This window comes from Netta rufina, assembly GCF_964035555.1.
Source record: "Netta rufina genome assembly, chromosome: 6".
NCBI classification, from domain to species: domain Eukaryota; kingdom Metazoa; phylum Chordata; class Aves; order Anseriformes; family Anatidae; genus Netta; species Netta rufina.
In genome coordinates, this window is record NC_140129.1 from 31,566,731 (window position 1) to 31,592,144 (window position 25,414).

Sequence of the window (25,414 nt, forward strand, 5' to 3'; positions counted from 1 at the left end):
TAGCTAATGTTTGAAAAATTTTACTTTGGGTCATAATGAGATGAATTAGTCCATGTATATATAAAAAATACATCCACATTCCATCTGCTTTCCCTGTTAAAACCATAAAGTTTGCTGTATTTTTTATACATGGAACTCTTTGCTGGTGTACCTCTCTGAGCAATGTCAGTTCTGGCAGGACATGTACTCTCCCTGGCTACAATGAAATAGTATGAAGGAAGAGCAGGATTTCCCTCATTCATTTAGGAAAATAATACATTCCTCTAGGTTATGAAGCTACTTATTCCCATAACCCTTCTGAGTAATAATAGAATATATAAACACCAACATTTTATATTTATGATGGAGTGACACCTTAAGCAATGTAAGCCAAAGTACTAATACTGGAAACACTGACTTGGGAACGGATATCTTTATGATTCCTCATGTAAATTAATTCACTGGCTATAATGAAAGAAAATAAATAGTATGCTGTTTCTTCATTGAAAACTTGTCTTAACAGAAGCTGAGAATATAAATGAATATGGTCTATTGGAATAAAAATTTCTGAAAGGGTGGTGAAATGCTGTGGATTTAGTTTTTTTGCTGGTAGTTCTAATGATTCTAAAATTTTCCCAGGGTTATATTGCATCATATATGCATACATGCAAATTTACTGAAGAGTTCAGGGAATTGGAACCTACAGGTAGTTGTGAGAAGCTACCTCATGAATTACATGTTATTACAATTCATTCAAGAACCACATGGCTTTGGCTAAATCAAATATTTTCTTCATCTGAGCACTATTTTCAGTGTCCAAACTGACTTTCAAAAAGTTAGCAAAATATAAGTGTTCAGTGCCAAAAAGTGCACGGAATTTCTTTCTTATATAAGATCTTAATTTGAGAATCATGATGTCATTCAGTTATTTTCTGGTGTATCAGTTGCACAGGTTCTGAAACTTGACCTAAACATAGCATTCAGTAATTAGGTTTGAAAGCCTAAATAACCAGAACATGGATCTCTGGGATCTATTCTTAGCATCAACAGCTGCATAGCTATAGATACAAATTAACATTTTCATTTTTTTTTTTTTTTAAATGATATAACATCTGTGTTTTGACATGATAAATTGCTGTGAAACTTTTGACTACTCATCAACTGAAAATGTGAAAGGATTTATAGTTACTTTTTTATACTATTCTGTTTTAAAAAAATCATGTTTTTAGGAATGTAGTTTTTATGGGGTCTTTTATCTACCACTCACCACTTACAGAATCCAACTATATAGCAGGAGATTTCTAGCAGCACTTTCTCACTGAGTGTACCAACAATTATGAAATTTCTTGGACTACTTTATACAAGAAACATGCAAGATTCACCATGTTCAAAGTGTCCTGAATCACAGAAGAAAAACAAAGCAGAATGAGATGACAAGTACTGAATAGCTCACTGAATGTATAGTCTCTTCTGAGAGTGACTAAATGAATGCCCGCTAGGTATTTGTATAAGACAACAAATGTGGTACTTTTCCAGAGTGGTTCCTCAGGTACCTCAGAGACTTTCTGAGCTGAAAATCATCGAGATATATTAACTAATAAATGTTTTGTTCTACCATGAACCTGTCGTCCAGTCACCTCTTGGAGCCGTTCAGCTTCCATGATGTTCTACGTCTTTGAAACACAGGGTGTTGCACATTTAGGCACATGGACATCCTTACATACAGAGTCTTAAAATAGCAGATTGCAGCCAGGTTGGATCGCAACCTGATCTCACAGAAGGTGTTCCTACCAATGGCATGGGAGTTTGAATTAGATGATCTTTAAGGTCTCTTCCAATCTAAACCATTCTATGATTCTATGATAGTACAGAGAAACCTAAACTTGTTCTGAGTGAGAATGACAGGATGTCCAGAACAACATGGCCAAATTACCATCACTTTCCACTAGAAACTATTTGAACAAGTTACTTATATAAACTTAGGTATAGCCCCACCTACTAATCTAGGCTGGTCCTTCCTGGGTTTTGTATTAAGATGAAATATGTTACTAGCTGGGATTAAGTTACTTAAAGGTTTTCAGTTACCAGCTACCCACATCCACATTCTCAGTTTTACCCTGTGCCATAGGTTGGGTGGTGTGATGGGTATATTGCCCATTCAGAAAGGAAATTTATTTTTCTGGCTATTTTTCTCCATTTTGTTTTGCCTTTTAAATTTTTATTGTAGCTTTGTGGAGCTCTGTTGAAGGTTGGAATATCATAATTATCAAGAGTAAGAAAGTGAAAAATAAGTGGACTTTATCAGATGTCTTCGCACCCAATCACCTGATACTCCCAATAGTATATTTATGATGTTTCTAATTTAGAAGTGGAAGGAAGTAGTTATAAAACCTTTAGGAACTTTCTCAGACTGTTCTGTACAAGACTGGTTTTGATGATATAATAGAGAAAGCACTGACATATAACGTTAAGGAAATGTGTTCCATTTCAGGGGTGAAGTCATGTAGACATGTTGAGAAATCATAAACCTATCTCCTTCTTTTGCTGACATATTATGCTATTATGACTGGCTAAAACTAGCCTGCTAATTCTCCAGAAGAAATTAATCAGGGCTACTTAAAAGGGGAGACTATTTCTTTCATTTATATCCTAATTGAAACACTAGTTCTAAAGCCAAATACCATTTTTAACACGCCATTTGATTTTTTTTTTCTTATAATGGCCTGCTTGCTAAAAGAGTCTCAAGTTCTGCTTTTAGAAGAATCTGAACAGCAGATAATAAGGTGCGTATTAATTAATTTTATTGCAAAGAAAATTGCATTGCCAATCATTGTTACTGACTAATGGGTAATGACATGAAATTACAGTAAGATAAATGATTATTCTTGCTAACTAGCAAATATTCTGTTTTGCAGTGCATAATTTTTTTAAATAGACAAATGTGAATGTAAAAAAAGGCTACATCATTGAAAAATTTCATTTCACAAGCTGTCAAGAAGGATGAAGATGAGAAATAATTAATAGTGAATTAATAATTGGAGATACTACTTGGAGAACACGATTTTGCTGTTTCTTGCTGTTTCTGGGTTTTATTCAATCTTCCCTTCCTTAGCATCTTTTTCTTGCTCAGGAATGAAGATGTGGAAAACACAAAACTTCATTTCTGACCTGAGGGTTATCATTTCCATAGAAGAATAAGAAAAGCATTTGGACATAGGCCATAGCAGCTTATCCAAAAAAAAAGTAATAAGGAGGAAGAGGGAGACAAGAAAACCACCATCACTCTTAAGCAAAGCAATAAAAGGGCTTAAAAATATCAGCTCTAATGATTGTTGTTGACCTTCTTAAGTAATAAGAACTTAGATGTGACTGATAATTACCACTCTTATTACATTAAGCAGAACTCCTGTGTCTCAGAGATGTCTTTGGAATTGTGTTACAAACTGAGAAAAAATATATATTACTTAAAGATACATAACCTGAAGATATGTAGTTGCTAGTGTTTATGAGCACATCCAGCTTATAAAGTAAAGTAACTAGCTAAAGTGCATGACAGGTACATGATCAGAAAGTTATAAATATATAGAATTTGTTATATAATGAGTAAAGAAAACTTTCAACCTTTAGGAATGAAAAATGTTTTTGCATTCATTAATCTGAGGTGCTGGGCAATCATGGCTGGATTCACTAGCCTGTATGTGGGCACCACACCGAAAATGCATACCACCAATGGCAGGAGTGATACAAGACGTATAGGATCCTTACATCAAAGCAGGCAAGGTGGGATTTACAGATAGGCCCTCAGGAGGCAAAATGTTGCACTGTGTAGTGCAAGCAAGGCAGGAGTCTGCAGGGCTATGCTCCTGCTGGCTGTGGGATGGAAAAGCCAGCTGAAGAAACAGCAACTGTAATTTAACATGTGAATGCACATCACTACAATTTTAATCTCAGCAAGTTTAAAGGAATTAAATATGTAAAAATAAAGATGATATATGAATCAGATTTACAGGACTTGAAGCACTGGAAGTTCAGAAGAGTTTGTGTACCACAATGATTTCATAAAAGGTGTATATTTTGTGTGGAAGCCAGAAATACTCACAATGGAAAAACTTTGTAGGAGGAGATAATTTTTCTTCTCATGCTAATAGGCATGTCATTATATAAAAAGCTTCTATGGAGCAGTTTATAAAACAGCTACCCAGAATAAATATTTTGAGCCAGTGAAAAGATAGACTATCTGAAATGAGCTTATATGTGACAAGCAAAGCCACCCACATTGTGAACAGAAGAAATGTTTTTAAAGGCTTACCTTTCAATCAAAATAAGAGACTGCTGCTTTCTAGACACAGCAAGGTACCTGCTTAGAAATTGGGACAACCCTCTAAATATGTGACTTTTTTGGCAGAAGAAAGAGTCAGCTGTAGTGAAGTAGGTATGCATCCTCCATGTTCTGCTCCCCACCTGTCTTCCTAAGAGGTAGCAGGAGGTGGAAAAGCATAGGTGTTTTTGCCTCCATGGGGCACTTTGATCTTGCTCAGCACTTGGTGTGGCTGTGTGAAGAACAGCGTCCTCCAAGGAGACAGGGTTTTAGAAGGTGATTGCGAATGAATAAGCATGCACTTAACTCACAGATTTATGAGAAATTTTGATCTATAGTATAGCTGTCATCCACAGTCAATAGGAGATTTCCCTCAGGCAAAAGAGAAAATAAAGCCTAAACTTACGCTGTCCTCAGAAGTCTGTAAAGGCTATATCATCTTTTTCTCTAGAAATCTTCAAAAAGTAAGGGATTTTGCAAGCAGGACATAATTTAAAGAGTATATGACATTTTCTTAATGTCATTCCCGTGGATCTGAGACTGCAGGAATGGTCTCTGTGTTCCGAGCCCTACAGGGTGCACGCAGCAGAGGTTGATCTAGATAGTGTCCACAGCACAAAAGTTTTGCCATTTCAGCCCTTCACAGGGCAGCCTTGTCCAGGCTCAGTATCTACCCATCCTTTCCATGGGACAAGTTCAGCCACAAAATACATTTTCCTCAATCTTTTTCCCCCACAGTCCTTCTTTCCTTGATTGTCACATTTTATTTCTAGGTTCCCACTGTTTCAAGTCTGACTATTATTTTTGGCTGCCAACAAAGAATAATAAGGGAGAAAGAAAAAAACACCACACCTTCTTCAACAACACTGCACAACACCAGTTGGAGGGTAGCTGAAAGGAATGTATTACTTTTTCCATGAGCATTCTTTCTCATCATGCCCTATATGTCATCCCCTACCGAGACTCTAACTATTACAGGATGAGCCAGATTGCAATTATGTTCAAATTGAGTGATGTTACCTATAGAATTATTTTTTCAAATAAAATCATTCTTTCCTCTGAGACTGGCTTGCTACGTGCTTCTCTTCCCTTTGAAAGAAAAGGAAAAAGCACAATAAAAAAATCAGTCACTGAGATGAACTGATCCCCTGTGGAAGAGTTGAGCCTTGAGCTTTTGGAAATTCATGCAACCTGACTCTATGCTGCAGTGGGAGCAAATTTCAGGTCCCAGGAAATATGGATATGTAGCAGTTAGCTATAGATTCTGTATACATAGAAAAGAAATATAAAACCAATTGTTGAGGTACAAATGATTTAATAGCAAGAGTTTGAGGTGGAACCATTTCAGTTCATCAGCACTTTAGATAGGGAAGCCATTAGCAGTACACTGAATGTATAACATTTTTAATGACATTGATCTTTCCCAAAATAAATGTATTTTTTCCCAGTCTATTTTTAACAGATACATTTTTTTTTCTTTTTTTTTCTTTTTTTTTTTTTTTTTCCTTTATTTGTTTTCTTTAATGTTCTCCCTTAACCAAACTGATGTAGTTGAGGCTCTGAGCATACAGCTCACTACATGGGAGCTAGTTACTGCCAGGGTCCTCAAAAGGCAGTGGGACTCAGGACATTAAATTGCACTATTAGGGATTTAAAGCAACAGTTAGCACAAAAGACAAAACCAAAAGCATATGTGTCATGCATTTTCAAGAACTTTTCCCTGTTTAATTATCTACTTACTCTTTTATTCTTTCTTTTTCTTTTTATGTTCAAGTCATAGGTAGCTTTTACAGTGTTTTGTTTTGACAGACATTTTAAAACAATTGATATGACTGTAAAGGGTTAGATAAGCTATCTCCTTCTCTACATTGCTAAATGTATCTGTCTACACAAATGACTGAACCTCATCCCATTTCTGAAATAATTCTGAAATGTAACACAGGATCCAATTCTTTGCACTGGATTTTATAACACTGTGCTTATGATACTGCATATGCATCATTATTAGCTATTATAGAACAATTACACAACCATAAAAGCATAGTAATTCTCATTTCTCAGAATAAACCATGGGAGATTTCATTGCATTTATAAATCTGAACCAAGGGAAGAAGGAGATGTATGCACCAACATTTAGAGCTGACAACTCGAACTTTTTAGTGAACCCAGGCTGTTGATAAATTCTTCTGCCTAGGTTTATCTCTGTAGTCCTCAAACTGTTAGAATATGTTAGAATACCTTGACACTCATGTCATTTTACCTCAATGTGAATATAGAATCCCTATACAAATGTGACAAGACATGTTCTAATGAGAGACTATAATAGACTGACAAGAAATTAACTTACAGTGTAAGATTCTTGGTGGGAACAAAGAGTTAAAGCCTCATTCAACTGAAATCAGTGGTGGAAATCTCATTAATTTGAGATTTCGCCTGCTATCTCTGGTAACATCTCACATGGCTCAGAACCAGGAAACTATTCCCTAACTCCACTGTCACTGATGAAACTAACAAATGCTTATCTAATACTTATCTAATTATTACTAATTAGCTTATCTAATACTTATTATTAGATAATGTTTATCTAATGCTTATATAATACTAGATAACACTACTTACTTATTCTCCATTTAGAACATCAATAATTCAGAGTTTTAATTACTGTGACTGCTTGGTTTTATTTATTTATTTTTCACTTAAGTGACCGTATTTTCACTTCTTCACATCACTGAAAAATGAATTCCTGTCTCTGCTCATGTCCACATTTAGTCCCTACTCCCGTTTTCATAAATTCTTATGACTTCAGCATCCCTAGACTAGACTATGATGGATAAACTCTGCAACCACTTCTGTTAGGGACTAATACACATTCCAACCTCTTTCTGATACGTTTTTGAACACAGCATAAATTTCTTTTCTTTAGACTCTTTTCAGGGCAATATTCATTCTCATCTAAATTGTCAATGTTAATTATGCCATTGCTACAGTTTTGATATTTATTAATCTAACACATGGCACAATCAAGCTTAAGAAGTTATAAATCCATTGAAATCCATTACTGTTATTATATATTCAAGTCCCAGCATGCAGTAAAACTAGCAACTCGATCCAACAGATAATGTCTTCTCAGAGAACTCCTCCCCCTGCCACCCTTCACCCATCCTCCAGGTCCAAAAAGATATTTTGACTTTTCTGGTTGCATAGGGGCATGATGCTGAGTGGTACTCAGCCTGGGCATTCTTGACAGGTTCTTCAATTTGTTAAATCCAGCATTTTTGTTAAGCCTATGCCACACATCACTCAGCTCTGCTCTGTAGTACTACTGTAACCGAGACAAGGCTTTCCAATAATTCTTCCTTTTATTGGCACTGGGGTCTCAATTCCAACTTAAGCTTGAACAGTATGGTGAGGCAGATTCCATCTCATACCCGAGGAAAGAAAGTCTCCAGTGTGTTCTGGGGCTCAAAGCTCAAATTTTTTGCTGCTTTGTGAAACTGCCTGGGATTCTTGCTCATCTGGAAGTAAGAATTATCCAGTTGGGGAACAGTGGGGGAATGAATTGATCCTGATGTTATCTGATAATATCTAACTCAGAGTAAATTTCATCCTAACCAAAATCACATTTACCACACTGACATACAGACATTTAGACTCACAAAGAGAGCAGAACAGATTTTTTTTCCATTTTCGTTGCTGAAATTCTTGGTAAAGGATTGTCCTTAATACAAGCTCTGTCATAGAATATGTTTTTATCCACATATGTTTGTGCACTTTGAAAACAAGCCATAAAAGACTACTGACTGTCTCTCCTGTCTCTTTTGATATTGCATGATGTTGATAAGTGATAAGAACATTCTTCAAGCTCTGGGATTCATTCCTTTCCATTACAACTTTCATTGAGATTCTATGTTTGCAGTTACAATCTGATAAGTTTTAAGTTAATAATATCAGAAAGAACATTAATTTGTCTGTGGATGAGATGTTATTAGGAATAATGATATAATATTATCTGATGTTCTTTTCTAACATTCATTTATATGAACTGAGCAAGTATGAATATATTTAAATGATGAATGTAATTGCTTATTAAAATCATTATCGGGAATAAATATTTGTATTTCCAATCAATTTTTTTTCCTCAAAGGTATAGGCATAAATGGAAAGAAAACAACATATGTATCATTCATGCAAACATATGTATCCAGTTCCTCAGCTGGTATAAATCACCATTGTACAATTGCTTTCAAAGTCACACCATTCTACATGAACTAAGAATCTGGCTTTTTCAGTCTGCAGTGGTAATTGCAGTATCTTACCTTTCAACTGTCCAATGTTGGATATCAGAGATGGCAGCGATTTTCAGACAGCGGGAACCTAGCATTTTCCGGCAATCAGGCACCTCTGTGGGTGGCATTCTGGCCTCCTGCAAGTCAGTCCAATTTTCCCTCTTACTTCAGTAGGTCTGGGTTCTCCACTAAGATAGTCCTCAGCACTTAACACTTGCAGTTATTTCAAAAAGGTAACTCTACATTATTATTCCTTTGGCTTTGTAGTGTGACCACTTTGGAGGAATGCAAAACAAAAATACAAAAAAAAGAGGCAAAAATATAAAGAGAGACAATTTTATATATCTGATTCCATAAACAAGCCATGAAATTTACAAATAAATCTCTAAAGGAATGGTTGTGTTGGTTTTTTTTTTTTTTTTTTTTTTTTTTTTTTTTATGTCCATTATCTCCCAGTCCCTCCAAATCCTGTCTAATTGCACATTCTTCTCCAGAAAAACCCTGTGAAGTTAGAATTGTGCAAGTAGCATAAAGTTTAAAGGTTAAATGTAGCACACTTCAGTTAGAAAATCAGTGATGAGATGGCATCTAATTTCTTTTTAGCTCCAAAATGCTGCAAAATGTTGTATTAATTCACTGCTATACTCAGTATTATCAAATGTAAATAATTGCATTAACCCCTATGCTACCCCACCTTGTTTCATATCATAGGGAAGAGCAGGCTGACAGAAAAGTCACAGCAGGGCATAGCAGAGCGAGGTGAAAAATAGCAGTATGATTTCTAATTAAGAGTCAGGAGTCTTAGATGACACATTATTACTGGAGCTGAACAAGGATAAAAGATGAATGTCTAATATAATAGCGCGATAGCTAAAAATGAGGTACAATAGCAGTGCCCTATTTAAGGTACCCTTTCCATTCCAAGGATTTTCATTAATTTTGGCTGGTCTGTAGGACAGGGAATGCATGCATGTGCAGACAATTGTGCACGCTTGAGGAATAGCTGACATATACTTTGATGTTACCAAATCTTAACAGCATTTAAAGGGTAACCTTGGAATCAATCATGACCCCAATGGTCTGCTTTCAAACTCAGGACCAGGATTTGGTTGTGGTTCCTGAAATCTGATTTGTCATCAATTAGATAGGTTACCATGTCTGAGATCATTTTGTTTTTATGCATTTTCTAGGGAAGCAACCTTCAGTCTTTCTTTTTTCAATATATGCATATGTATATATGTGTATGTTTGTGGGGAAGAATTTGCTGATTTATCTGTGCATATTCAGTATATGGAAAATAACTTTCAAGGGAAAACATCACCTGTTTATGCATTTTGAAGTTATTTCAGTAGATACTCAAGCACCTTGTATATTTTATTTTTTCACCACTCCAGTGAACTACTGTTTTCCATTGCTGAGTACAGCACTGAGGAATAAGGCAGTTAATTTTAGGTTGATGAATCAGTTAATAAAAAAAAAAAAAAAAAAAAAAAAAAAAGATTGCATATCAGAATATGAAATTAATCTTTGCAGATACTGTATGAAATAAACTTATTTTCCAACTTTGCCCTGCTGAAATGATCAACTGATTCTATTGTGCTAACATCTCCTTACCAATTTTCATTCTTTGGGTCATTTCACACTTAAAATTATGTGGCAACCTTTTCAAATCAGAATTACATCTCTTCATTTAGTGAACTGTCTGCTATACCTTAAGTACTTTATTTTACCAAAAAGTAAAGATGATTTCTTTATGTTAAACTAAGTCTTTGGTTCATCAATCCCTTTATCCATATGGCTGTTTGAAGGTGGGGATACACAACACACAGGACAGAGTGAGACAACAATATTACTGAAGGATTTTTACATCTTCTGGAAAGAATATAAAGCTATGTTTGGATACAGAAAAGTTCAAGAAAGGAACTTAAAGGTGGGAATTCTCACTCCAAGCACCTGTAGGATGTTCCATCATGTCTCCTAGTAGTGAGGGCTTTTCTCTGAAAAAGGAAAGACTTCTAGTTTTCAGTTGTCAACTGATGTGAGAGGAAGAAAACTTCTAAACTAATTTCTCTTTAATCTCTGACTCTGACTACAGATCTCTCAGCTGGCAGAAAAAAAAAAAAAAAAAAAAAAAAAAACAACAAAACAAAACAGACTGCAGTTCTTCACTGGCGATACAAGTTACAACCCCCAGTTATTTCTTTGAATACTTTTCCATTTTTTTTTTTTTTTATGTCCATCATCTTCCATTTCATCCAAACCCAGTCTGATTGCAAATTGTTCATAAAAAATAGTAATAGACTGGCTCTTGGGGGCTTGGAGGGAGTCCTGATACTGTGCCAGTACTATGCAGCAATAGACACCACAGTGGAGTGATACCAGTGTGGTTCTATCTACGAGTGCAGAGCTATCTACGAGTGTGTGGGCTGCTGCAGGGAAAGCTAACTCCATCCCAGACAGACTCAGCACAAGTGCATGGAATCCTAAACCCAGAGCTAAAAAACTGCACTGAGATTGTTGGCAGGGAGCTTAACCTACAAGCATTGAAGATTTCTACTTTGAGATCTTACAGCACATATTACTGCAATAGCATGATAGATAAATCTGTATCTATATATAGTATTGCAGTAATGTATAGTAATATCACAGACCTTTAGAGTGTTCATGATTTCCCCATTTAATATGTTTCATATATACAGAAAAAGATGCCAATTCTGACCTAAAGAAATCATGTTTGAGTTGGAAGAATAAATGGGAAAGCAAACACAAAGAAAAAAATGGGGAAAATAGGTTATCACATTGCAACATTAACAGGTACTTGTGAAAATTGCATCCTTAGAATAGACTTTAATCATATTTTAGGAAAACAACTAAGTAAATATTTTAAAAATGATAAAGTGTGCAACTGAGATAACATTCTCAACTTTACTTTTACTGTAAAGTATAAGCCTTTCAAAGAAAATACAAGGCAGCATGACAAAAAAAACCCTACACCCTCTCCCCCTCCCCTCCCCAAAAAAACTATCCAAAGAACAGCCCATCTAAGACAGTTCTACAGAAAAGTTAACATCAGTTCTCACAGACACAGCAATTTGTTTTGTAAATTTTAAAATATAACCAAAAAATCAGATCAAAAGGCTTTAGAGCTTTTTAGTTTAAGCTGTTCTGGAAATGACTAATGCTGATCTAAAATGATAAAGGAAATTATATTTAATATCAAATTTTGTATTTACTTGCTTAATTAGTAGTCTAACAATACATAGATTTCATATTGAAGGTCAGTGCATAAAGTTTATTCTGTTGAAGTGAATAAACTTCACTTCTTTTCGTAATTTAAAATGATATCAGCCTACTGTGTTTCTCTTTGAAAACAGTAGTAAATATTCTCACAAAACATATCATTTGCTGATATTATTGTGCCATCTAATTTAGATGTAGTTGTAGATCCCCAAACCCATTTTTATGTCACATTCATTTCTACTTCTGGTTAAAGCCATGCTTCTTCATGAAAGGCACACTGATATTACAACAGATGGCTTACTTCTATTCATAATGACTGTGGAAAATAATAATGAATCATATAAGCAAGAACAAGCAATTCACTTGCTCTACAAGTTACTCTGTGCCTTCCAATTTGAAAAACAAGGGAGAGCTCTGGCAGAAATGCAGGCATGCTCTCCAGTTCGGCTGCAATGGTGTATCCAGTCAAGGAACAGCAAAATTAGCAAACCACAAGAGCCTAGAATCTCCCCACTTGAACATTCAGGTCCTTCCTTCTTAACAAGATGCTGAAGGAAAAGCAACATAAATCCTCATTTCTATGTCAGATTATAGTTTTAGCCAGGTACTGCATACATTGTATGTCTCCATCCATCTTGCTCCATGGTAGGAGACTTGCGTATCTCTGCAAAGGGTGGGTCAGGATTGCAGCCCCACTGTCAGCTACCTTCCAAATGACTGTGGCTTCTTTCTGAAGTGCAGAAGAAATGTACATTTCTTTAAGGAGGAATCCATTTGAAGAATTTAATTTTGAAGAATAGAAATTCTAGCTGGTTGCTATATACTATAGAGTATGTACTCTGCATAGCATACAACACATTATCTTAACATACCTCCCACCTTCCATACATCCCATCTCCCAAAGCATCCCAAGTTATCTCCATTTTGTCTCACATTGTAATAACATCCTGTCCATTTACACAGTTCTGCAATGCAATGCATGTTCTGAGCTCGAGAGACAGGCTCTGACATGTTGATGGCTTCTAAATCACCACATGAATAGAAGGTGTTCCATACTGTCCTTCTTCCTCCTCTATTCTTAAGTATCACTGTGCTGATTCTAAAATATTATGGCACAAGAAATTAGTTATTGAATGAATAGAAACAAACATTTATTTATCACTTCTCTTTGCAATACCCAAATTTGGCTGAGTCAATGCAAAGAAATATAAGGTTTCTCTTAGTTACATACATTTTTGTTCATTTGTTTCATTTCCCTTATTTTTGGCTTGTTCCTAAGGAACGAATGGTGCTTTGTGACCTTCTTGGTCACATTATTCACAAAGCTCTCTTGGAACATAAGAATTAACACCCAGAATTAAACCAGACATTACCTTTTAATTGTTTTATCTTCCCAGAGTAAATGAGAGACAGTAATAGAGTGTAGACAAAGGCTGTCAGAAAAAGCAGGAAATATTTTTAATAGCATTTTAAGGAAAGACAAAAACTGAATGACCAGCCTCTCAGATGATGTAGAAGTCTTTGTAAAGACCAATTACTCTGACATGAGGTTTGAACTCAAACAGATGAAAAAAAATATTACCTAAATACAAACTTTTAACATCATCTTTTTATACATCTGATTATCCTATGTAAACTCCAGAAGGGCACAGTTGCCCACTGTCCAGTGCCATACCAGTTGTACCAATCTGGAACTCTTGCATGCTTGTTTGCATCTCCAATGTGGTTGGTACAGCTACTTGGGAACCTGAACCGTTTCTGCAGAAACTGCAGAATATAACCCCCAAAAGAAATAGGGGGATCATTGTGATACATAATGCATCTTTGCCCAGATTCGCACCCTGGATGAGAAAAACAAAAGAGAAGGAATAAGGACACAAAAAGGATTGACATATTTTCTATGAATATTTTCTAAGGTAAGGTATGTTTCATCTCCACATTTCTAAATTAAACTGCATTTCAGTTTTGAAAAGGCATTTTTCATTCAAAAAAAAAAAAAAATTAAAACAGGGAACTAAGTAGTTGAAAAGAAAGAAAGCAGATTACTTTGGACAAAAAGAACATTTTGAGGTGATTCAAATGATTATTTTTTTTGTTTGGTTCTCTGCTTTAATAATACCCAAGAAATCTTTTCCTGCCAGTACAACATGTGCTATATGTGTTTGGCTGTGAATTGCTAAACTGAAAAATGTCTTAGTATTCAACTCTTTCTCCCCCTTTCTGCTTCCTGCTAAACACCATCCTTTTCTCTTCTTGTCAGTGGCTACTTCAAGCATAAATGTCCAAATGGGATGTATAGATGCGAAACCCAGGCATGATTTAATGTGTGTACATCAGTCACTTCTGAAGTTCACTCATCACTCATTCTGCTCAGGAGGCTTGGGAATGACACCAGGCCAGATTCTCTGCCACAATTAACTACACACTTGGAAACCATGAATCAGTGTGCGTAGGCACAAATAGTTCATTCTTCTCAGTGAAAAGTTAACTGTGCTATATCTCATTGCATATTTATGAATTGTGTGGGTAATGGTGGATGGGAGTCTATTGTGGCATCAGTTTTGTTTTATCTCATTTTCTACGAATTGTTTCTATTATTTTCTTTTTGTTAGTTTGTTTTTGTTTGTTTGTTTTTCCCCTTTTACTGCACTTTTTATTGCTTCACCAGACATATTTTATTCCATTGTTTTCACACAGAAGATACACACCAAGCAGCAACTGACTTTAAGCACTTAACTTATATATCCATATATACTGGCAATTTAAGATGCTTTATAAATTGCAAATATCTTAACGTTATAGCTTGCAGCCAGGAAGTACATCTATAAATTATATTGTTTAAAAAGTGTCAGTATAAATATATATATTTTAGATATAAATATATCAAAATTAAATATGAGAGAATACATTAGAAATTTATTTACTTACCAAGTTGGTCAACCCACTCACATGGTATCCTTCTCTTTACAAGATTTTCAAGTACAACGTTGGTTTCTTCTGCTGTACAACAGCCTGCTAGTTCTCTACATTTGACCTGCAAGTCAAATATTCAAAGAATTCTTACTGCTTTCCCTAGAAAACTTTTCTTACATAGCACTGACTTCATACTGCTGACTACATCCTTTGGAAAAAGGAAGATAACTCAAGATCCACAATGTATACATTTGGGTGGATTTCTCTGAACCAGGCTCAGGTTGGAAAACACCAGGTGCACAGCTGGAACACATTGGGTACACAGCTGGAGTGCATATTTCAGTTTGGTTTAGTCCAAACATAGGCCTTACATTTCTGTCTGTACTGCTGACCTAAGGGACGTAGCTGGGATATGGAAAGGGGACACTGTTGCAGGGCACTTAGGAATTTGGCTGAGTCTTGAGGAGTGTTCTTTCCTCTCTAGATTGCACTTACTGTGCAGGGAACCTGACAGGTCTGACAGACCTTGTCAACTAAGTGACAAAAACGGAGACCTATATCTTGCTCATTTTTTTTCTACACTATTTCTACCTCACAGTAGGCAAAATTTGAGATAGGTGAGATACTCTGTTACCAGTGTGCAAAATGCCACCAACTAAACTAGCATTTTCCATTTGCAAATGTGAGAAACTTCTGTATAATTAAGAAAGAAAAAAAAAAAAAAAAAAAAAAAGTAGATTTTGTGCAAAAGCCTATAAAACACACATGAATGATGTCTCCAGCAGGGTAATGGAATAAGTGTTCACAGGGGGCTTTGATTTGAGAAGCTCACTCATTTAATGTTATATTGATAATAAAGACGATGTATGTGCACTGGGACACATGGTCCTTTTTGGAACTCTGTTCAGGTTATAAAATGTCCATATTCTCTGTTTTATGTTCAAAATCTAATTAAGAAATATTTGATTTACCTACTAATTCTTGATGTACTTCCAATATACTTTTCTATTTTTGTTATTTTTTGTTTCTTTGAACTTGTTCTCCGTATTCATATATACTTTGTTATGCAAAGGTATTCATTACATTTTTAATGTCGATTTTAATATGCTGAATCTAGAATATGAAAGGCGCCATGACAGCCTCATAATGTTGCATGCATGGATCTTTGTTCACTAAATGTCATGTCCACCTCAGAATCTGGATTTAGTACATAAATTCTATCTTTTCCTTATCAGAATTCTGCTCAGAAGTATAGTGATGCATAAAAATGGGAAGAAAATGATAAATCTGGCAATTATTTTTTGATCTTGTGAAATTTTGAGTTTTTTATTAATCATTGAAAACCTACCTTGATGTTACTGTGCATGGATTTCACCTTGTGAAATGCTATTGGCTATGTTTTTCACTGTATGTACATGGTTACATTTCTGTAATATCCTCCTTTCCCAAAGTGAGCTCTCTTTTTAGAAATTGGTCCTAATTTGTGGAATTAAATAAAGAGTAAACTAGTGTCACCAGAAACATGTTGAAATGGTATGTTCTTTCATTTAATGCCTCAGATATTTACAAGGTTGAGAACAGAGTGAAATTTTCAAAGCAGTTCTTTCAACATTTTAAATGTTTGCTGAAACCAGAATCTTGCTTTCTTTGAATAAACTTTGAACAGTGGAACTTCTCTGGCACAAAACTATGCAGGAAAAAGTGTTAGTGTGGCTTGTGGAAATACATCAGAAATGCATGTTCATCAGCTCTGTATCTATCAGCTTAGAGAATGGAAAATCTATCTTGCAGTACAAACATATAAGAACTAAGCAATGCGGATTGGTCTAATTCTTCATGGTCAGCCTGGGATATAACTCAACAAATAAGCCAAATGTCAGGTATATCAGGAAAAATCACTCACAAGTGTGCTCAGATCACACACACACACATATAAATAAATAAATAAATTAATTAATTAATTAATCAGTTAAGGTCCCTGCTGTTTCCCAGCTGCTCAGCTCCAATTGTGATCCCTACCAGGCAGAAGTAACAAGTTCTTCATTTTGCTGCTTGAGGTTAATTGTTTTCCTTGAACAGCAATATAATGTAATGAGAAGTGTCAAAGTTCCTCTGCTCCTGGAGTTTACAGAGCCCAGAACAAAATGTGTGGGAGCCAGAGATAAAACAAGATCAAGAGAAGAGATCTAGCGAAGGTATGCACTCTCCAAAGAAATATGGCTAATCAGAATTCCTGATCATCTTCAGAGTACATTGCAAGAACAATAGTTTGAGTAAATCCCCAACCTTATACCTGGATGAACAATAATAGGACCAGCACTGACTGTAACCACAGAATAATGAGGAAGGTTCCCTGAGTTTAATAAGGCTCATCTTTAAAATTTAAAGTTTATTTATTTTTTTTATTCCATAATTTTTTTGATGTGCCTTAGGAGGCAGTGGAGGACTATTGAGAGGACTTAGGGCAATTCCGTTATATCTGCATATTTTTCTGTTAGCACCACATAAAGACTTTATTCTTTCTGAATCGTGATAGCTGAAATGAAAGGGGGAGAACATTTTACTGCACATATTGTTAAGTGGTTTGCCAAAGTATACTAGGCAAAGAAGTTGCTGCTTCACCCACCAGCAGGAGCAATACACACACTGGAAAATCCCTGTTTCCTTGCTAAATGGTGTTTTAATTCACAAAGTTTCCAGTGTTGTGGATAAAAAACTCTTCTATAGTGAAATGTTTCACAGGGCACGGCAGTGCAGAGATGATAAAAATCAGAGAGCACTCAAGGTCTTATCTCCAACCCATGAACACTCTCTTGCATGGAACAACTATCTCATGTGCTTGAAGGGGAAGAAAAAAAAAAAAAAAAAAAAAAAAAAAAAAAAGCAATTGAGATCTGGCTGCTATAACAATTGCTTCAGCAAGTTCCTCCTCACTGGAGGAAAGTGGTCTGGCAGCCAGGGAATGGATCCTGCCCTGCCCTTCCAGGAAGCTCCTCCATCACACCTGGCACTATGTGTTTACCAAAGATCTCCCAAGGAATTGTTTCAAAGGAAAGGAAAGAAAAAATCCCTGTCACTTGAAGCATTTCTTCTTTCCTCTTTTTCTTCTCTTTGAATGAGTTTTCACACACAGGAAAAAAGTCTGTATTTTCTACTGATAAGCAAATTAAATAAATAATGATAAAACTTAGTTATACAAATGTTTGTGAACAGAAGAAAATGAGATATTAAAAAAATATCTATTTTTTAATATTTAGGTTTCCCAGAAAGGATTAAAGACTAGAAGTGGGCATAGCCTGCAGTATTTTTTTTATTTTATTTTATTTTTTCTAATCTGGATGGCTGGTATCATTTTAAGCTGCCATTAATCCAGTGATGACTACTGAGCAGCAAAGTCCAAGCTATGTAAGATAGTACCATTTTGAGACCATCTGCAGAGTGGAACATCAGTATATAGAAAGTAAAAGGCTTCCTTGCACAGTCATATGTTGGAGTCAAAAGGTGCATGTAGGATGTTTTTTCCTCGTTTAAGGGATTACTTGGAGCTGAATTCCCCATTCAGAAAGGTGACGAGGCTCTGTACCTCTTGTACATGGGGAGCCATGTACCACGGGAAATTGACTCCAGTCTACCAGAGGAAATTGAGGCAGACAGATTCATAATCTGACTCCTCTGTTCTGGAGCAGGGTAGTAACTGGTTTTGTCTTGGAGTCATGGACAAATCTAAGTCAGAAAAATGGAGAAAAAATGTCCCCCTGTGAACCTATTGTTTTTGCAGGCAAGTATATCTGTCCCGTACTGTTCCTGAGGTGAATGTAGGATAACTGTTTCTGAAAACTTTCAGCTCTTTTAGCTCAAGTGTCCTGAGTTTGTGTAGAAGTAATATCACAATGGCGTTTTCAGTGCTGTCTCAATCACAATGAGATCTTAAAGCCCTGTAAGCAGTAGTCTGAGCACAATAAATAATACAGCAAATTATCCAAGACTATCAAAAGTGATGAGGTGCAGCAGGCTGTTCAAAGACAGCTCTGCACTTAGTGTTTTATTAAAAAATAATTATATTCATGAAGAAAGACTTCTACACAGCTGTTTACTTTGCACAATGCCAAACAACCTTAAGAAAAATTATTACAAGGAAAATCATGAACTGTCAGTATTTCCTATTCTGGGAGTTAAATGCAGCACCTCGTAAACTCAGAGAACTTTTTGTTGTTGTTGATACCCACAGGATGAATCTTTAGCGTAACTCTAGATTTGCATGATTTGCTGCATAATCTTCCATGCTAGCACAAGGCTGTCTATCCTTTATCCTTGAAGTCCAGTGTGTTAGGTAAGGTAACCTATGTTATTTAGTGTGTTATTTAGGGTGAATATAAATCAGTTTTCTCTCTGTCTGCCCTTGTATGCAGATAGACCTTTTCCTGAATTCTCCAAAAACACCTAATATGTTTATTCTTGTAACATTGACATGGGGCCAAGGAAGTTCTGTTTGTCTCAACACCACAGATTAGGAGATTCCCAATAGTAATGAGACCTAATACCTCTTCCATGTACCTCTTTGTAAGTCTATACCTATGAGACTCACACCAGGTAAATAAGTACACAAGGAGCTTTCAGCTGTGCTGAGATATGAGTGTGGACCTCCCAATACTCAGAGCTTCATCAGCAGAACATACCCTTTCCTCCTGAGACACAACCTCAATACCAAGTGATATAAAGAGCTAAAAGGATTTTTTCTAGGAATAGAAGGATATTTCCAGGCTTTCAGGTCACCGATAACTCCTCTCAGGAGAAAACTAACCTACTAACCTTCCACCCCCCTCCTCCCCCCCCCCCAATTTTCTTCAGAGTACACAGATCGATGACACAGAATTACACGATGATACAATATCTGGTATTCCCTGGAATATGCCACCAATATGACATCATCTTACAATTACTTTATGACAAACAATATCTTGCAATATACTACAAGTATCTATAAGAATCAATGCATAGCAAATATCCTTACGCTTTTTCATGGGACATTGATTTAAATTTTCTATGGGTCTAAAATTCATCTCCAAATGGAAAATGTATATATATATATATGTTATATATATTCTTTGGAATTTTGTAGCCTTATTAAAAGACAATAGAATTTATATACTTCTGGAAAAAATCCTTCCCTAATATTTTTCTAAGCAAGCGTGAGCAATGATTCAGACAAAAAATGAGAGTAATAAAACAAAAATATTAAGTCCTTTTCATCTTTATTTTCTTACATCTACAGAAAAATATGAATCTTCAGAGTCTTTTACATGCAACTTTTTTTTCAGTGAAACTATCAGGTAAAGCAGAAAAATAGTACAACAGAAAAGGAAAAGGATAAAGTATGGCAAAACTGTCACAGGAAAGCTCCCCAACTCCTGCAGTTTTAGGAACTATTTAATAAATTCTTATGCTGGGTAAATGAGTAGAAAATGTAGAGCCTATTCCTGGATTAATCTTCCATTGAGAATAGCCCAGACTAATCTCTCACTGAAGTATTTTGCTTCTGGTTTCCCTCGGGCCTCCAGTAAGATTAATGTGTGAACATAACACATTAGCTTATTTTGCTGCACAATGGTCATACTTGGTGGCAAATTATTAATATTTATGAAGAAACAGAGGTACCAGAAGGCTCTGTGCTGGATTAGCTCTTTAGGAACACATTTCCAATTCTGGGACAAGTGGAAACACTTAAAATGAATTGTCAGTTTTTGAGTGTCACTACATTAAGGCTGGAAACCAGTGGCAGTATTTTCACAAATTCTGGCCCAGTGTACATCTACATCGTTGAAAACTCTACCTGTTTTAGGAGCCATTGCAATATGTACTCAGGTTTAGATTGTTGATCGTCCCTGAACATCTCCAGCGAATGACCTGACAGCAGTAAAACAGGTCTATTCTTGAACTCTGTATTAACCTTCTCAGAACAGGTGTTAGGTTTTCTTTGCCTGTGCCCAAATGAAACCAGGTGTGCTTGAACCTCGGAAGTATCTCACAAGTCTTTCTGGCCATAGGTCGTTGTTGGTGGAACCTCACCCACCTGTAAGATGCACACTGTGTCACCTCCCCAGTATTTCCTCTGTAAAGCTGCAATCAGTGTTCCACCATTTTACAATTAAATAGGGAATCTAGCACCAAGAGATGGCCTGTAAACTCATGCTAGCATCTAACTATGAGCTATCATGGCAAAAATATCTTTTCACATGTGTGTGCCTCTGCAGGAAATGGCATGCCAACAGTCATGTACTATCTAAGATGAAGCTTTAACTTGGGGCGTGATGGGATCCCATTCTAGGCACTGCTAGAGCTTATAAGGATTAGAAAAATGAATGTCCTGTGTCCTTGTGCTAGTAAACAGCACCTACCTAAAGCACCTACTTGCTGTTTGGTTTCTGACTACGGTTTCTCCTTCACATTAAGTGTATCGAGCAGTTTGCTGTCAGAAAGATGAAAAATGGGTCACAGCTCTACACTTTGCTCCCCATACCTTCAGTGGGGCCAAGCTGATGAACTGATTCAACTGTATTTAAGTCAGTTCCTGTAGAGTAGGGAAATATACATTGCGAGCAAGGACCTAATCCTGTAGTCATTCAAGCTAACTAATTGCATGAAGGGTCATGGCCAGATTATTCTTAGAGCTTAAATTCTTTTATTACTTGAAAGCAATAAATCTAAAGCAGAAAGGAGCACCCATTTGCTAGATATAGATTTATTTTCTGCTTTGCAATTCTCAGGAATCACTCCTGAAATGGTGAACTTTTCTAAATGTCAGTTAAAAGGTTCACTGATTTCTTTGCTCATTTCCTGAAACTAATGTGTGTGTTTACTCTCTGGGCCTGCTGCTTTAGCTTATCCTGCCCAGCCACTCTCTAAGCAATTCCTTTGTCCATGCTTCTGTCCAGTACTACTATCTTCTGTTCTTTCCAAGCTGTCTTTCAAAGATCAATTCATGACTTCATCATTAAAAAAAAAAAAAAAAATACATTTCCCTGTTCATTTAACACAATAAAAAATTGTTGTAAATTTTAAAACACATATGCATTTCCTTTGTCTTCTGTTTATTGAATATGGACTTGAAAGTTCCTTACCTTTGAGGTTTCAACATCTCTTTGTCATTTTCTTGCTTTTATCTCTTCTAACTTGTTCTTAAAAACCTCCTGGTTGCTTTCAATGTTTTGTGTCTCCCTTTTTTTTCCCAATAGCATTTGCATACTCAGCCTCTTCAAGCACAAATGCTCTAAGATGTAGCAGAACAAAGACTCAGTATGCAGGGTCCCAACAATATAAAAAAAAAGTATAAATAAATAATATACCTTCCTTTCTTTCTCTCTTTCCTTTATTGGTAACTTGGACACTGTGAGAAGAGAATTAATCTATGAGGATATTAGGAGCTTTGTTCCAGTGGCTGGTGAGGGAGCACAGTCTTGGAGAGCGGCCAGGTGTGTGGAAGCTGTGTGCTTACACCAGCTCCTGAAATAAGAGGTTGGAAGCCTTGTATGAACCTGCTGGATAACCAGGTAGAGACCACAGATTTAATTTTTATGTCTGTAATTGAGTAGCCCCAAGGGGGTGAATGAAGCTTACCCTATGATCAATATGAGTACACCAACTGAAATACAGATTCTGCAGTCTGGTTTTGAACTTTTTATTTGTTTTTGATACCCTGAAATTTAATTGTAGTCTTGCTGTTGATATCTGAAAATTTTAGTTGTTTCCCACTTCCTCTGTGTATTATTAAATTTCAGCCAAATTTCACACTCTTTTCACATTCCTTCAAAGTTTGCTTCTCTCCAAGCCCACTATATTGGCATTGCCACCTTCTCTGCAGACCTTCATCAGCACATTAAACTCGATGGAAGAGAAGAACAAGGAGTCAATGTGCTAAAAGAAGGCTTTTTTTGTGATATATGTTTGAAAGGGATCTTTGAAATCTCAATGAGCTAAAATTGCATGCATGAAACAGCCTGCTTTCATGAGGTCACAAGCAAGGTGAACTATTCTCATCACAACACAATAAAAATGCCTTTGTTTTATGTATAGCAATTCTGTAGTACACTCTACCTTGCGGTGAGCAATTTGTCTGAGAATAAAAGATAAGTGTTCACTTTTTATATGATCATTCCTGTTTGAGGAATCTTACTAGCCAAACTGAGGTAAAGAAAGTGAATGTAAAGAGAAGAGAAAAAAAAAAAAAAAAGAGAGAGAGAGAGAGGGAACAGAAAATAACGTAAGTTGGAGGATCAAGAAAAAAGAAAACACAGGGATGTATAAAATTGAAACTAAAAGGACAAATTTTGCCTTAGCAAAATTTTAGCATTAAGGGGAACTAAACCAGGCTAAACCTATCATTAGTGAATTCTACATGGCATAAAAGATTTTCAGGAGCTTTAATGGCACCACACTCCACCAGCAGTGTCCTGACCATGAGAAAGATACTCTTATCTCAGTTTCATGTCCCAAACAGAAGCTAATGGTGGAGACTGAGGGATGTGGGTCAGAGCAATGCCATCACATGACCGTGCTTTTCCAATATGATCTCTCAGCTCCAGAGGTTTGTGAATCAAACCTGATCCCCAGGTAATTTACATTTAATAGTCTTCCAGAGAATATTTTTCCCCCCATGAAACTGTGTTATATCTCAACACAGGTAAACTTTCTCTCTCTCTCTCTCTTTTTTTTTTTTTTCTTAATTGTATAGTTCATTAAGAGAAATCACAATGAAATGCAGGAGATCCATTTCCACTGGATCCACACTCCTGGTTCAGGACTGTAAAATCATCTAAGATGAAATCTGGTTTCAAGTGTCCATAAATCCCAGAATTTTTATTTCCAAGGACAGATTGGGTGGTACTTTGAGCAGCCTGGTCTAGTGGAAGGTGTCTCTACCCATGGCAGTCTATTGTAAGAATTAAAAAAGTCTGTTTATACTTTCTACACTTGTAAAACTAAAACCAGTCAACTTCTGGATGTAACATTATCTTTTTTTTTTTTTTTTAATCTTTTGCTCTTTTTTGTTTTCTCCTTTCTTTTTTTTTTTTTTTTTTTTTTAATATGTTCACAGTACATTCACACACATCTCAAAATAAATAAATAAATAAATAAATAAATCTACAGTTTCTGTAACACAGTATGAGTCTGGGAAGGCTTTAGGCTTCTAGATTCAAATTACTGTAATTCTGTCTTTTAACAAAACTTGTTATTTTTCTCATTTTTCAGAGCCACAGAAATACTGCAATAAGACAATTAGAGACACATTCAGCAACTTAATTACTCTAGATACAATTCTATGAACAGATTCAAATCTTTGACCATTTAATGATGATTGAGTATTTCATGCCACTTCCCATTAGCGGAAAAGGACCCTCTGAACAAATTGAACTTACCTCATTGAGCATGCACCCTCCCAGGGCAGCATATTGCACTCAGTTGAAGCTGATCTAATGCAGGCCTTCTATCACTTCAGTGTCAGGCAATCAGCATACATTTCTGAAGATTCATGAATGGCAAAAGGGCGACTTGTATAAAGTGCTTCTCAAGAAAGAGTGTCTTTCTGTTAAAAAAAAAATAATAAATCTAAGTAAGCTTATTTTTAAACTGAAAGACGTAGAACATGACTTCAGACAGAGAACTGCATGTATACACATATATATTAAAAAATTATTATATATTAAAAAGAAAAAAAAAGAAAAAAAAAAAAAAAAAAAACATGGGAGAGAATTAGAGCTGTGCTGGCTTTCACATTCATATTTCTACCAAAAGGTTTAGCCCCTTTGGGCCTCCACACATATCTTCTTGAGGAGGGATGAGGAGATATGTAGAATAGGCAGAATTTTGTCTTGTTCTTACCGTAGAGCAGGGTCAATCAGTGAAAATCAGGATCTATTGCCTTTGCTTAAGATGCCAATTGTGAGGTATTTCTTAGCATAGACCCATGAACTGTCCCCTTGCACAGACTTATTTGTACAGGGAAAAGCACAGTTTTCATGAGTAGGCAAACAAAATAATCCTTTTTTTTTTTTTTTTTAAATAGGAATTTCTCAACACTCTGCTTGATCTTTTTGAAAAATATTCACATCTGGTACTGTCTTACTTGGATCTTTTACTGCCATTTAAATTTATTTGTCCCTCTCCCCCTTTACTGGATGAAGCTGCCATCCGAGCTGTGCTCCCAAAGAACTGGCGTTACAATAATGCTGCACTGCAATATCAAGAAACATTGGGCCAAACCTCATGTGTCTGTGGTGGAACTGGGCAGATGCTGACTAATAGTCAAACGCAGTATACAAGGCAGTCTTCAGAGATACTTTTAGAAAATATCTTCCTGCATCATATCATTAGTGACTAAATTATACATTTTATGATCTATAACTTGTGCTCAATGTAGATAGAACAGGGCAGAGACAGAGTTACAGGAATGGAGCAGGCCTTAGGACCAATAAAGCTATAGAGAACAGCCACTGGAAATAATGTCTTTGGAGACACAGAGGCAACTTTTTAGTGCTTCCTTGAGGTGTCTCAAAGCAGATGTTTGCACTGTTGCATGTTTTTCAGCTCAAGGCTTGCACGTAAGAAACTCAAGAACAAATGTTTCTCCTTGTTTAGGATATATTTCTATTCTATTACTATATCACAACCTAGCAGCTTACTT